At 42.3% G+C, this 15,560-nt stretch overlaps 1 protein-coding gene across 1 annotated transcript in view; it reads right to left on the bottom strand.

Moving 5' to 3' along the window:
* The window catches only part of CDH23 (cadherin related 23), a 622,327-nt gene extending 607,761 nt beyond the window's left edge, over nt 1–14,566 (bottom strand). The window contains exon 1 of the mRNA XM_072995232.2: nt 14,454–14,566. The gene's annotated coding sequence lies outside the window, so the exon portion shown is untranslated. The remainder of the gene's footprint in view (nt 1–14,453) is intronic.
* Nucleotides 14,567–15,560: the final 994 nt, after the last annotated feature.

Below are 15,560 nucleotides of genomic sequence, written 5' to 3'. Positions count from 1 at the left end.
CCTGGTAACACTCTCCAGTTTTTAAACCTGTGTGAAGCAGGTTCATCATGCTACAATATCCCAGCTTTACTGACATGCTAGACGGAGTGTTTTTAGAAAACAACTCACATTCAAAGAGAGAGAGAGAGAGGAGGGAGATAAGATCACTGTCTAATCTTCTTCAGCTAAACTTCAGCTACATTTTTCTCTGCAGGAAGATCTCACAGAAAATACTTCAGACACTCGGTCTGGTATTCTGAGCCAAGGAGGATGCTAGCTGTGGCAAGACCCCATTTCGTTTCACTGGGTCAACATTCCAAAGTAGCATGAACAATGAGAGAAGAAGAATGACCGCATGCAATAGTAATACCAGGTTGATTATTCCATTACTGCTAGTGCCTGGAGGTGGGGGAGGGGAATTCCTCTTTTCTATTTTGCATTGGGAAGTTATTCAGAGGGGCTTCAAGGGTCCCCCTGAAAGGGCCAGTGTATGCTTAGGCAAGGCAAGTTTAAAAAAGAAAAAGAAAAAAGCAATTGTAGTGTGATACTTCTAGGTCTCCCTAAATGACTTTGCTGAAAAGGGATGCAAAAGGCCTTTCAAATCTGCCCACAAAAATTACTAGCCCATAAAAATGTATAGTAGCCTACCTGCCCCTATATTTATTTTTATTTATTTATTTATTGCATTTATATGCCGCCCATCTAGACGTAGTCTACTCTACTCATAGTCTACCTAAGTTAGTTTTTTGTTCCACAACGACAACCTGTAGGTTGGAACAAGAGGTGATCTTTGTATGGGTTTGCTTATTTGCCTAGTTGTCTAGAAAAGATTCTTGATCACCATTGGTGAACAGATTAGAAGTATGTGGTAAGCCATCCTTCTCCAAAATCACTTGGTAAAGTCAACAAACTTCATAGTTCATGTTAGTCTAATTAGTTATTGGATAAGCACAGGCTGAAGTTCACTGCTACTCTAGATTGCTGTGACCACTGAGTTCCATAAGACTTGTTTGCAGATATTTATGTGCAATACCAGGCAAAGTGTGGCCTTCCAGATGTTGTTGGATTGCAACTCCCACCAAGCCCTAGCTAGTACAATCAACCATGAAGGACAATGTGAACTATAGTGTCATTCAGCCTGGCGTAAGGCAGTGCTTTACATGGGAAATGTGGAGCTTTAGACTTCCCTGGCCTCCCCCAGTCTAGGGTGCCCTCTGAGATTTTATGGAGCCAAGCAGACTCACTATAGCTTTATGGAAATGGCCTCCTGAAATTATCCTTCCTACTGGTGGTAAGAGAAATAGGAGGGACCTTTTCACCAGATCTCCAGAGAAGGGAAATTCTCCATCAGTTTCTCAGGGGTGAGATCCACCAATAGCAGTGGTTGTAGTGCAGCTCCATTTTCATTCTTCACAATGTCTACTACCTGGCATTATTCTGAGGCATGACAGTAGTGACAGAGAGTTAGTCACTAAAACATGTTTGAGAAGATTCTGCAAAATGACTTTCTATTTCAAGGGGAGCAATTAAAAAAAAACCTGGAATACTTTTGAGGAAAGTGGTTTATGAGAAATTGTGATTCAAGGTAAGTTGTTATTCCTTAGCACCTTCTCCACAGTTCTACAAATTTTACATTCTGGAGGGGTCATAATATACACATTTTGTCTCTACTTCAAATGCTTGAAATTCATATCCTTCCCTGTGACTGGTATAAAGCTGAAATCCTGTTGCACAATTTACTTGTGCATTAAGGGTGCTGGTTGAGACTTTATTATTTAAAGAGTGCCTACTTCAATGTTCAATGAGAACAACTGCAGGTAAGTCATACACAAGGTGAGCAAGCTGTGTGACTGAAGCAAAAACTCTTTAATTACTGGCTATCTCCCCCTGCTGTTGATGTTACCATCCTTAGGCAGGTGTAATTTCCTCAACAGGATTCTGGCCATCGTAACAATATAAGGTGGATGATGGTGTTACATTTGGATATTTTATTTTCTCCATTGCACATCTCATCATTACTCCTTAGTTTCCATGCCTATTTATACCTATTTCATCTGAAAACGTCCTATAGAAGGAGTTACTTTATGCCATCTTCCAGTAATAGTTATGTGGGAAGTTGGAGAGGCTGTCAGTTGCCACCAAGATTATTATGCCATGAAGGACAGCACATGCATTTATACTCTTCATTTACACTCCGTAGCAAGAAAAGAACAGGAAACATGAGCCTCACCCATAAGAATGTTTCTGAAAACATCTCCTTGTCTGAAATGATCTTTGCAACGAATTTATTTTGTGTCAAATGGAATAGAATGTTTGGGGATCGGGGAGAGAGAAGTGAGAGAAAATTCAGTAGAGCACCAGTGACAATTCAGTCTCTTTTAGAGCCAAGAGCTATATACAGTTTCAGCAGCAACAGATAGAAGGTGATGGTCTTCAGTTTACAAGGACATAAAGAGCTTTGCTGGATTACACCAAAGGCTTGTCTAGTCTAGCATTCTGATCATAGATGGTCAATCAGATGCCTAGGAGCAGCTCTGAAGGAGGAAAATGGATTTAGCTGCACTCTCCTCAAAACCAGATATTAAGAAGTATAGTATTTTTCATCCTGGAGAATGAAAACTGGTGACAAAATCTGAAGGAGTGAAAATGCATACTGGTAAAATAGAAACTCACCAATGCAATTATTAAATTTGCGGATGATACGGCAGTGGTGGGGCTCATAAATAAGAACAATGAGTCTGCTTATAGAAAGGAAGTACAAGGGTTGATACTCTGGTGTAAAGAAAATAATCTTACACTTAGCTTCAAAAAAACTAAAGAAATGTACATTTACCACTGTACATAAACGGTGAGGAAGTGGAGAGAGTTGGTAGTTTTAAATTTCTGGGTACTTACATCTCAGAGGACCTCTCATGGACTATAAATGCCAACATGCTAATGAAGAAGGCACAGAAGAGGCTGGATTTCCTGAGAATGCTCGGCAAGTTAAATTTATCTCAGCATTTATTTCTGTCATACTATCGTAGCACCATTGAGAGTGTCCTAACCTATGGCATTCTGGCATGGTTTGGGAGTAGCTCTGTAGTGGACAAAAAAGCTCTACAGAGAACCATTAAAATTGCCCAGAATATCATTGGGCTCCAGCTACCAACCCTGGATGACATCTTCACATCCCGCTGTCTAAGGAAATCACATAGCATCCTGAGAGACTCTTCCCATCCTGCTTATAACTTTTTTGAACTGTTACTGTCTGGCAGAAGATATAGAACAATTAAGACTCGGACCACACGTTTTCTCAATAGTTTTTATCCCAGAGCTACAATTGCAATTAATAATGAGCTTAAAGACCACCAGCAGTGAATAATTAGTCGGACTGCGTTACTTGGCCTGCGGTGTAGATGTTTGTATTTTTAGTGGGGGACTTTTAGTGGGTGGGGAGTGTTTGGGGAATTTTATGTGTGTGCATGTGTCTGGTCTCTGGGTGTCTGTGAATTTCGTTGTATGTGTATATACTTACAATGACAATAAATTATTATTATTATTATTATTATTATTATTATTATTATTATTATTATTATTATTATTATTATTATTATTATTATTATTATCATCATCATCAGCATTTCCCTGGTCAATCGGGGGCAGAGGGCTAAAACACTTTAAGCAGTTCAGAAAAAAAAATTAACTTGGGAAGAAGAATTTTATTCTGCCTCTGTCTCATTGGATCTTAAGCAATATATGATGTCCACAATCTCTTGAAACCAAAATGGACTGTCAAGAAACCCCTCATATGAAAAGAAAAAAAGTATTTGGTACACCATTTTGGTAGCACACCATAGTTCTGTATGACTTTAACAACAGTATGTACAGTCAACCCCAATTTTAGGTTCTCCCATTTCAAAAGCCAGTTTCATTCCACCTCAGGTCTACACTGGCTTGCAAATCTACCCTGCACCTTTTAAATAAAAATGTACATTTTTCAAGCACATGCATTTAAGTGCAAAATCTCCCATATTCTCCCATTTAAATGAATTCAGTTTTTAAAATATGACCATATTTTAAACACTTTTTGTTTTGTGCATCTCACTACAATTTATGGAACTTGGCAAATGTGTAGATTTCTGACTGCAAATTGCAAAATGCCTTTTGCTCCATGTTCAGTTCTCGGGAGTATAAATTTGGAAAATTTTGTGTTAAAGCCCAACAAATTTCTCTCTCGTTCCTGAATCTGGAACCATATTATTCTGATCTATAGCACTGCCAAGGTGAATTGAAATCTGAATGACTGTGAATTCTATGTCTTTTTAAAAACTAGGCATTACAAAAGCCTTATTTTAAATGCCTTATCATAGAAGCCTAAAAAGCCTTGTCCTAGAAGTCTTAAAGTACAACTGGAGTCTCTTAACAAACAGTTGCTTAAGGTTGCAGACCAAATACCACATCCTTCCAGATAGCAGATGTATTCTTTAAATACTAGCTGCAGTGGCGGAAAGGTGAAAACCAGTAAGCAGACAAGCAAGGAAATCATTAGCAGAATGCATTGTCTGGGCCATAACCACAGCTCACCTGGCTCCACATCAAGCTGATAAATGCAAAATGCTCCAAAAGAACAACAAGGAGTTCTTTGTTTCTTTCCAGCAATAAAACACATTTCATGGAGAAATAAAAATTACAAAACAGTCCTCCTATACACAAGTACTCAGAGAAGTCACTTCCATTGAGTTTAATGAAACTTTCTCTGACGTAAAGAATTAGAGGACTGCAGACTTGAATTACTTTTGAGCAGGTATGTATAGGACTGTAGTATTTGGGGGTTTTTCTCTCTCCTCCTGGCACCTTCTTTTACTTACTCAACTTGTATTTTAATTGTATTTTAATCATTTTATTGTATTGAATTTTAATTATTGTAAGCCGCCCAGAGACCTCTGGGTAGAGTGGGCGGCATATAAATTAAATAAATAAATAAATATAAATGAGCTATAAGAAAATAAATAAATTTTGAATTAACACCATTGCACTTCCAAGATTCAAGACGGATAACAAATTCAAAGGGCACAGATATCAATAAAATAGGATAAAATAATATATGCAGGTAAACTAGAATGCTTATGTTACATCCTAAAGCCCACGCAGAAAAATATATCTTGCACAAGTTTCCACATTCTAATGAGGTTGTCTAACTACTACTAAGAGTCCCTTTTCATTTCTCTTCCAAGTGTAAAAGAACAGCATTATCTGGGCTTGCGTTTTTGAACATGGCTGGAAAATGACACTGTTAAAAAGAACTGTTGCTCAGTTTTAGTGGCAGTAAACAAATGTAAGGTAAGGGGTCCATATGGGAATCTGGATCCAAGACAAAATAGTAAGTATAAGGTAAGGTAAAGGTAAAGGTTCCCCTTGACAATTTTTGTCCAGTCGTGTCTGACTCTAGGGGGCGGCGCTCATCCCGCTCTTCAAGCCATAGAGCCAGCGTTTGTCCAAAGACAATCTTTCCGTGGTCACATGGCCAGTGTGATTTAGACACGGAACGCTGTTTACCTTCCCACCGAGATGGTACCTATTTATCTACTCGCATTTGCATGCTTTCGAACCGCTAGGTTGGCGGGAGCTGGGACAGGCGACGGGAGCTCACTCCGTCGCGTGGATTCGATCTTACAACTGCTTGGTCTTCTGACCCTGCAGCACAGGCTTCTGCAGTTTAGCCCACAGCGCCACCACGTCCCTAAATAGTAAGTGTAGACACCGATTTTTTCCCCTCTTCTGATCCAAAGCTTAGGGAGGCAAAAATGCCCCCTGAACTCTCTCTATGTGTAGTGTTTTAGCAAAAAAACACTAAAAGTGTGAATTGATATAGAATGTCAAGAGGTCCCACAAAGCAAAAAAAATAAATAAATAAATCCATTTAAAAAAATTTTTTTTTGCTAAGTATCACTTCAGCCCCTCCAACTTAACACTTCCTGCAAGAAACACAAAAGGGAACATAAAAAGAGAAAACCACTTTTATTATGGGTTCCCAAAGACGATACAACTTTCAGGAAATATGGTAAGGAAATACAGTATGTTTCTGCTCTGGGGAATCAAGACCCATTTGTCTCGCCTCCGAATCCACTTCCCACTTGCTTAGACAATGAAAGGAACATTTAAAAATGTATAATTTTGGAAGAGATACTGTGTTAGTCCCTTGAAGCAAATGAAAAGCCATATTCCACTAGCATTATTTGTTCACATCCACCCCACTGTCTCATTCATTTTATATCTTGAAATTGTGGAAATAATAAAGATCTTGTAAGCTTTCTAACACTGCCAGTGGGAGGGTGGCTTATAGCACCTAAAGCGATTCTCCTTTCCCACTAACCTATTGGTAAAGGTTTCGCTTCCTTTCTTTTGTTAATCTTTTTCTTTCTCTGACCATGCAGCTAGCATGGACAGTCTGTCTCCCATGTGGTTAAGACTCACCTTTCCTCATTTTAATTTTTATCCTTCTGACTGGAATAATAAACAGCAACTGTAAGTAAAGATACCTTCGTTTCTACTATAAATACTACTAGAAAGATTCTTAACATATAAAGTGCTAGTCATTGTAAGAAGGATGGTGGTGGTGAAACTGGGTCTCTCTCCGTGTTTCATACTCTGCTAAATAAAAGGGAATTTATCATAAATTCAACAATACTCGCTAATTTGTCAGTCATTACTGGTTATTCTTTCAGCCATACAAAGTCACCAACCTGAAAACATAGCCCTGAGTGACATCAGTGCAAAGTTCACATGTTTGTAACATGAGCCCTCCTTCATCACAATTATAGTTTTCAAGTGAGCAGGTGGGAGAAGAGGTCTAGACGCTATTACAATTGAGCATGTTCAGTAAAGATGCTCCCTTCCTATACCAATGTAAAACTGATTCACAGTTATTTGTTTGCAGTTCGTAAGTCCCTGTTTAATTCAAAGGTGCAGATGCAGACTGAATGAGTACTTCAGATCTGAATGCCACATTTTCCATCCATTTCATAACCCCCAAGCCTTCTTATTCACAAAGGATTCAGGAGGAAGTGCTTGGGGGAACAGAAAGTGTCAGCTGATCATGCCACGGCCTCCGGTGTCGGCCATTTCTGGCATTTTCCCATTTGCTTATCATGCATGGCTGAATGCTAGTAAAGGTCCAGGAAGTCAAGGCTGGTATTTCTGTTTCCAGTGTAAAACAAGTTAAAAGACTAGGAAATGGGTATGTAGGAAAAGAAAGCATATTGGTGTTTTGTCCTATCCTCATTTGCCTGCCCTGTATGACTGAAGACCAACAGTAGCCTGGAAAGTCATTTAAACCTGCTGCTGTGACCAGGTGTGCAGTCATAGAACTGACAATTCAGATGCTAGTGGAGCAAAGGTAAATCATTAAATCCTGAGTGAGGCTGGAGTCGTTGTCCTTTCCTCCCCCTCCCCCCAATAAAGGCATAATTTGCAGAAAGCATCATAGATTGGGCCCAGCACAATTTAGAATGTTGCACACAGTAACATGTTTTTGATCAGCCAATAGGTTTGATCTTTGGGTAAAAAGGTTTGTTTGATTATGTAAACAGGGCCAGGGCTGGTTCACTGGTGCCTAAAAGTGATCTCAGAGTATCCTAATAAACAACTATCACTTTGTCCTTATTTGAATACTCCTCTTAGTTTTGGAACTACAATACTCCACTTAGGGCCATGTTACAGACCTCAGATTTCCGGACTAAATACTAACAGATAAAAGACCTACGTAGTTAATTGTGGTCCAGTAAAACCATTTGAAAGTTTATCTTAGGATTTCAGAGTTATTTAATTCCCTGTTGCTCTTTCAGGTTATATACGCTACTCTGAAATACATGAGGAAGCAGTTAAAACACAATTTCACGTTTGAACAGGTGCAAAACTCTTGTTATCCAGCACCTGGACGACTTATCCAGGAAGACTTCCTCGAAAGGCGATGTAAGATAGCTCAGTAGCAACAATTACATAAACAGGAATCTTCTCAATATTTCCCCCCATGCCCTAAGCTCTGCCTATTCAATAGTTAGCCTACAAGAAGAGAATAGGTAATAGTCCTCTGTTAAAGGGATGCTGCTTACATTATTCCTGTCATGGTATTGTTTGAAAAGCTAGTTTAGGACTTTAATGTACAAATACGCTATTGCATCTTTAATATTTCTGAACTCTTTATCCCTACCCCTTTCCCACACATGCAAGTTTACATGCAAAGACAGATGAAGGCACATACGGAAGTTATTCTCCTCTGTGCCCCTAGTTTTGAATTCCACCTTCTAAAGAAAGTCTGCTCTTTTGATTCTATCAGAAAAAGTTAGGATCACACTTGTTCTGACTTAATCTATTGGCATATTAGATCAGATTCTATGGAATTACACAATTGTAAATTCTGCTGCATAGTTTACATCAGGGTTTTTTTTGGGGGGGGGGAATTGTGCACTCTCTTGGGATAATCTATTGAGAAGGCTGTGGTCGTGACAAGCAGGGCACAAGTCATTGGTGGCTAAGATCTAAGGCAAAAGTAGCCAGAGATGCTTCCTTTTTCTCTTTTTATGCTGTCCCTCCTCCCTATCCTCTGTCTGTCCGACAACTCCTTCTTTCTCCCACTGCCCTTTTCACCTAACAGTCTTCTGTGGGAGAGACAAATCACCCTTGCCAGAGGTCTGAACTGATTGCTTGTAGAGTGTTTTTCAAAATTAGTCTAAGGGTCATTGGTTGTCCACCCCTGATGTACAGGAACAAATGCAAAGTATACAGTTCAGTCTGGAGTAAGAAATGGCAAATAAACCACTTCTATGAGCTGACAAAACTAAATTTCCAACTAATCCAAAATCACATCATTTTTGCAGATAGTGTTAAGCTGGACATATCTTGCATTCTTCACATTTATCCATAATACAAATTAGTTGCATGTTTAGTCATTTGTAGTTGTTTTCCTATCTGTCTTCCCAGATGTGAGCAGATAGTTAGTTAAAAATAACACTGGGGGCATCAAAATCCTAGCATCTTTCTTGGCTACTCACAGACATGCGAATTTTTTCTCTTATCCTTCTGAAGAAGGCTGACCTTTCCCCCCTTTTGCTGGGGTTTTGTTTGTTTGTTTGTTGTTTTGTTTGAGTGGTTTTTTTATTGTTGTTTTTGTTTTCCCTTATAAGATTTCTCAAGCAGGCAAAGACCACAGTCTTCAGGCAAGCCTTCCCTCAGTAACCGGCTACCTGTGTGACTTTTAGACTGACTATTATGCATTACTGCTTTGACTGGATTGTTATTAATCCTTGCGTTTTCCATTTCTCAGAGTGTCATTTTTACATTTTTGTATACTTATTGATCTTTGCCTTAATTTTGCCTGTTAGTTGATGTAAGATGCCTCCTTATTCATTGTTCATAAATTTTAAATATCACCTTTCAATGATGTTTACCACCATTGTGTCCTCACTGTTTTCAACTTTAAATATTGTCTTTCATTGATGTAAGCTGCCTTGGATCCTTTTCAAGGAGAAAGGCAGGGTAAAAATATTTTAAATAAATAAATAAATAAATAAATAAATAAATAAATAAATAAATAAATAAATAAATAAATAAATAAATAAATAAATAAATAAATACATACATACATACATACATACATACATACATACATACATACATACATACATACATACATACATACATACATACATACATACATACATAAGGGCAGCCCTTTCATCAAACAGATTTTTGTCTCATGTTTGCACTCCCAAAACCAATCAGTTCCATTTGAGTCAAATAAAACCTCTTGTCTTGGAAATCCACCCAGTCTTATAAAACATTACCATAATCTCTCCAAACTTTCACCTTGTGCTTTTTTGTCATAAGACACCCTGCTGCAATCGATCCAATCCGTATAGCTCCACAACACATCTTCAGATGTAATAGAGGGTGCTATCATGTTATTCGTGCTGTCAATGTAAAAGAGAGACTGAATAGCCAGTCCAGTTAGTTTCTGGACATGAAATAGAGGAAAGTGTTGTCTTGACCTTTGCCTCTGGTACTTAGCCTATTTGCCTATTTGGTACTTTGGGAGTTCAATTCCCTAGTGTGCCTTCTGAGAGAAGAGACAGCCTGTGTAGTCTTGGGCAAGTTACATGATCTCACAGCACCCCAGGATGAAGGGAAAGGGAAACCACTTCTGAGTACACTATGCCTAGGATACCCTGGCAAGGACTGCCATAAATAAGAAGCAACTTGAAAGCATACAATTATTGTTTTTCTAATAACCTCAGGCAGCAAAATCCATTGGGCAGGCCTAAGGAGAAGCAAAACAACTCAGAGGTATCTTGAATAGACTGTACAGATAAGAGGACAAGAGGAGAAACTTTGATTTAGATAAGCACTTCCTGGAGAATCAAAACAGAAACACGAAAGGTAAAGATCACTGGAGCAATCACAGAGGGAAACCTTCTGACAAAACTACTGTAGGCTGATGTTTAAGACGAAAGGCTTGGTCTGAGGGCAAAGAGAACCACAGGGAGGAGGGCAGGAGGAAGCCACACAAACATGGCAGCTAATCCCACCCACCCTGTTGCCTCCCTTACTTTGATGGACTCCGGTGGCTGATACGAGAGAAGATACTTTTGACACAAAGAGTTAACTCCTATGTAAGCTCCATTAATTCAATGGGTCTACTGTAGCTGTAATTTACTAAGCTAAGCAACAGGATTTCAGGCACAGATGACATATTTACTTACTAAATTTATGTCCCAGCTTTCCACCAATGAACTTAAAATGTTGACAAAAGAAAAAGAAATGCTGTAATATTTTAAAGATTAACAATTTTATTCCTGAGTGGACTTTCATGGACTTTGATCCATGAAAACTGACAAGAAAACGTGCACTGAATTAGTTTTTTTAAGTCTCGAAAGTGCTTCAATGTTTATTTTCTTTTTTTTTTCCTGTTTTCCCCCACCAAAATACTGACAGGCAAACATGTCCATTTCTTTGGATTGATCTCAGGATGGCATATCTAGTTCTTCTCTGCCCCGCTTTAATCTTAAAACTCAATGAGATAGCTCAGGCTCAGAATGTGAGATGAGCCCAATATCACCTATTTCAGATTCCAATGGCTGAACAGGAATTTGAACTCAGGCCTTCTGAGTCCTGGTCTGACAATTAAACAACTATGCTCAATCTTAAACATGCTTACTCTGACTGATGAAATGCCATCGAGATTAATAGAACTTCGGAGAAAATATATTTAGGCTATATTTCACGAGAAGTATAGCATCACTGTAAAGCAGATAGGTCAGACTAGTACTTACAAGAACTTGGTTCGAATTCCACTCAGCCATGGAAACTCACAGTATGCATACGTATGTGCCTGCATAGTAGCAATAATAAAACCATTCCTTAAATAATTCACTCACTTCGAAAACTCTTGATCCTAACACACCATCCTAACATGCCATTTCCCCTCCTTGATGCTATTTCCTCCAAAATGTGGAACAAAATACTGTATATTGTTTCCCAGCCCTAGAAATACACCTTGTATGCTGTTCTCTTCCATACACAAATGCCAGTTTATCGGGGGGTTTGTTTTGTTTTGCCCTGGTGCCCACCCTGCTTGTCCAGTAAGATTATTTCACAGCAGGAATCCGGAACAGCCCCCATGGAAAACACAGGGCTTTTTTTGCATCAGTGTAACCAGGGCCCCCTCTGGAACACACTGTGCACGGATTTGACCCATATTTCCCGTTTCCGCCACAAAGGGATACGTTGGCCATCCCGCGGATCTCCCAGCCTGACGACCGCTTCCCTAACCTCGCTTCAAATGCCAGCTCTTGGCTTTGGAAGGCGTGCTTCCATTCCGAGCATTCTCGCTCGCGAAAGGTGCTTGGGCGCAGAAGGCGCGCGGAACTGCCCAGGAAGCGGCGGCGGGGGAGGAGGCCTGCGGGGAAGAAGAGAGGGCTTCGCAACTAGGTCGGGAAGAGCAATGGATAGACAGACACAAGGGGCATCCTCGCCGGAAGAAAGCTTGCGGCCGTTTTTCTTCTTCAGATGTAAGAAGAAGTGGAAAGCGCAGTCTGGCGGAGTGTAAGACACGTTTGGACCAGGGAGTGCCGCTGCCTACGACTTGTCAAGCCCGGAGCAGAAGGGATGGACGAGGCTCAGACGGGAGGAGATTGAGGCATGGAAACTTCAGCAGCACGGGAAACCTCGGGAAAGCAGATGGAACCGCTGGTCACCAGTATTTCAAATTAAAAACACCTCCACCAGATCCTGAGATCCTAAGCCAGGTGGCCACAGGTGACGCCTAACAGAGCCAAGAAGACCAACACGATCCATAAGTCCAAATCGATGTGGTTAAGAGTACCAGGACGATAGAGGAGCGAGAGCGTCCCAGTCAATGCACGAGCGACCTGAACACACCTTAACTCACCTGGAGTAACGTAAGGTCCGGACTCCCGACTGCAATCCTAGGCGCAGCCCCTCGGACTAACGCTCCATAGAGATGCCGGTGCAAAACTCATTTAGTCAGCGAAATGTCACTCTCTTCCACGGATGCCAGTATGGGAACACATTTGGAAACAAGCTTTCCAAGGCAGAGTCCGCGATTGGGAAGGGTGGGTGGAGTAGGCGGTGCCTTCTCTTCTGTGCAACCACGAGGCGCTTCCAGGAGGTCTGGAAATCCCTAAGGGCGCGCAGCAAACTGAAATCTAGCTTTATGTTTAAGTTTGGGCTGCCCGTAGGGGAAGAAAAGAGGTCAGGGCTCCTCCACTTTTAACAATTATACAAAGAAGTGCATGTTTAGTATCCGGAAAAGAGCCCTGCTCAGTTTTGTACCTGATCGCGCCAGCTTCAGGTTATTATTTCTTTCCTAAAAGCCTTCTAGGCTACCAGCTTTTACCCAGCTGTTTTTTTGTTGGGCAACTCTCCCTGTTGCCAGTATGGACGTTTAGCAATGGGAAAAAAGTACGCTTTTATTTTTAAAACCCTGCTACTTGTTTGAAATAACAAGAATGGTGCCTGGAAGGGGGGGGGTGAGAGTAAAAGTTCCCAGTTAAAAGCGCCCTGTGTATATTTCTAGCTTAATCAATACTCGCATTTCATGTTCTTTTTCATCCTAATTTCAAACCTCCCAGCGAAACGTGGTTCCCTTCGATGCAAGCCCTATGTCGGAACAAATAGCAGAGGGTCCTGTGGCATCTTAAAGTTCATTAAACGTCGATATTATTTCAAGTGTGGCGGGACTCTATTTTTTTTCCTGTTAGAGACTAAGAGGGATACGCCCCTCAATATTATTTGATAACTAGTGGTCCAGATCGGGAGGCAAAGCGACCGCATCCATGCAATCCGATACATATTTACTCAGAAGTAAGTAAGGACGATCTTAACTGAGCTTTCTCCCAGGCTACAGACATGTAGCTTTAGTGTTACGAGGCGGGCAGCAAATACAGTACAGTAATACTATTCTTCCCACGCCACCTGGGCAAAGTTTAATTTTTTTAAAAAAAAAAGCTAAATAGTATGATTTGCTCCTCAGATCAACATTATTTTTACGATACTGTAGCCCGAGGGGGTGTCAGGTCGCAATTTTTACAGAATCCACATTATTTAAAGTCCGTCCTCTATGTAAAAAAAAGCAGGCCACTTATCCTACTTTTAATATTTTTAAAACAGCACATTGTATATTTACGTGCCCATATTTTTGTTTTCTTTCTTTCGCCACTTATTCGGGGGGAGACGAGCGTGGTAGTGCATGTTTACCCAGGGGTAAATCCCGTTGTATCTTTAAATGAAGGTCACTCCCTTCTAAGTCTGTTGAAGTTACTTGGTGTGGACGTGGATGACACTTTCCACCTGTTCTTTCTAGTAGACAGAAGGATTGTACCTAGAAAATTTATGAAAATGTCACTTGATCCTAGGCATACTTTAGAGGGAAGGAAGTCCCATGGGGCGTGCGCGCACGTGAATTTTAGGGCTGTCATTCTCTGCGCCCTTGTCTGAGCGCGAACATGGTTGGACACAAAGCGAAAGGAATCGCGCTACACTCTTGATGAGCTCCGCCTAACAGCCTGTAACCGTCCGATGATCTGGATTTATGGTAAAATAGCTGCTTAAAACCGTAACCTTCCTGTGTTTGCTTTAGCTACTTATTGCTATTGTTTCGCCGTCACCCGCCCTAAGCCTCCGGATTGTGCCGACGAAATAAACGATTTATTCTGCGCTCAGATGCTGGAGAAAACGAAGCGCTCCTCCGCTCCGCTGCCGCGCACGAATTAAGCGGGCAGCTTAGAGCACCGTTAAAGTTGATTTAAGTGGGAAAGGGATGTGAATGGGCGAAGCACTCTGCCTGTTACCCACATTAAAAAGAGCCTTTGCGCTGGATGGGGGGGGGGGGGAAGGGGTGTGAATCGGAGAAAAGCAAGCTGGAAGTTTTGGGGAAGATGCAAGGCGCAGAAGATGCGCGCGGAACTTCGCCTTACCTGCCGGCGGGCGGGCGAGCGGAACTGCGCGCTTGTCACGGCTGGCGGCGAGAGACGCTGGTGGCCCGGCAAAAGCAACCCCTGGAAAGGAATTCCTTGGCCAGCAAAGGAGCCGAGAGAGAGAGAGAGAGACTCCCAAGCCCTAGAAAGCCCAAGAGGAGCTCCTGCTTCACCTCCGCCCCTCTCTGGTTCGCTGACCCGCATAACCCTGCAACGCTGCTCTTACGGCGGCGGCGGCGGCTGCTGCTACTGTTACTGCCGCCGCCGCCGCCATGGCCAATAGCCCAGCCTCTTTCCTCGGTGCTGCCGGCTGGCGAGCGAGGAGTGTGCCGCAGAAGAGCGCGGCGTCCCCAGCCCTCCCGGCACCTCGGCAGAGTCGCTCCTCGCGCGCGGTGCCGCCGTCTCTGCTCCTGCCGCCCGGTTTCTCCTGAGCAGCCGAGCAACTTTGGACGCCTCCCCTCCTGAAGGGATGCGCGCTGGGAAAAGGAAGGGGGGCAGGTGGGGCGGTGGGGCGGGGACCGCGGCAGCTCCCTCAGGCTTGGGGAGGGGGGGAAGGGAGGGAGGGGGCGGGAAAAAGAGCGCGCGCGCCTTTGCCTGTGGAAGCCGCGAGGAGGCAACGCCGGAGGAGCCAAGCGGCTGCTGAGGCGGATCGCTTGGCGCGCGCGGGGAGGAGGGGGGGCGGCGGCGGCGGAGGAGGAGGCAGCAGCAGCAGCAGCGGGCACCTGGTCGCCAAGTGTAATGAATATTTCAGCGCGAACTCAACAGCCACTGCTGTCACGGGACTTGCTGCTTTGGCGACTCCAGCAATTCCTCCCAAAGAGAATACCGGAGAGTGTTGAGGAAGCAAGCCGCGCGCTGCTAAACACAACAGTCCCAGGGTTCTCTGCCTTCACCGTCGCCTTCCTTTCCCGCGCGCTGCCTTTCAGCCTTTTTTCATTCCCCCCGGAAGGATGAGGAAGCAGGGAGACGCACCTGATTATCTTTCCATAATATTGCGTGTCTTGTCTTTAAAAAAAAAATAAAACTACCACTTTCCTTTTGCAAGCTTTAAGTGTTCTCTTAGTGAAGGTGGTGGGCAAAATGTGACTGGCGGAAGCTCCCCTTGTT

This window comes from Pogona vitticeps, chromosome 3 (genome assembly GCF_051106095.1).
Source record: "Pogona vitticeps strain Pit_001003342236 chromosome 3, PviZW2.1, whole genome shotgun sequence".
Classification (NCBI taxonomy): Eukaryota; Metazoa; Chordata; class Lepidosauria; order Squamata; family Agamidae; genus Pogona; species Pogona vitticeps.
Note: the sequence above shows the minus strand (reverse complement) of the source record. Positions and strands in the feature narration are given on the sequence as shown.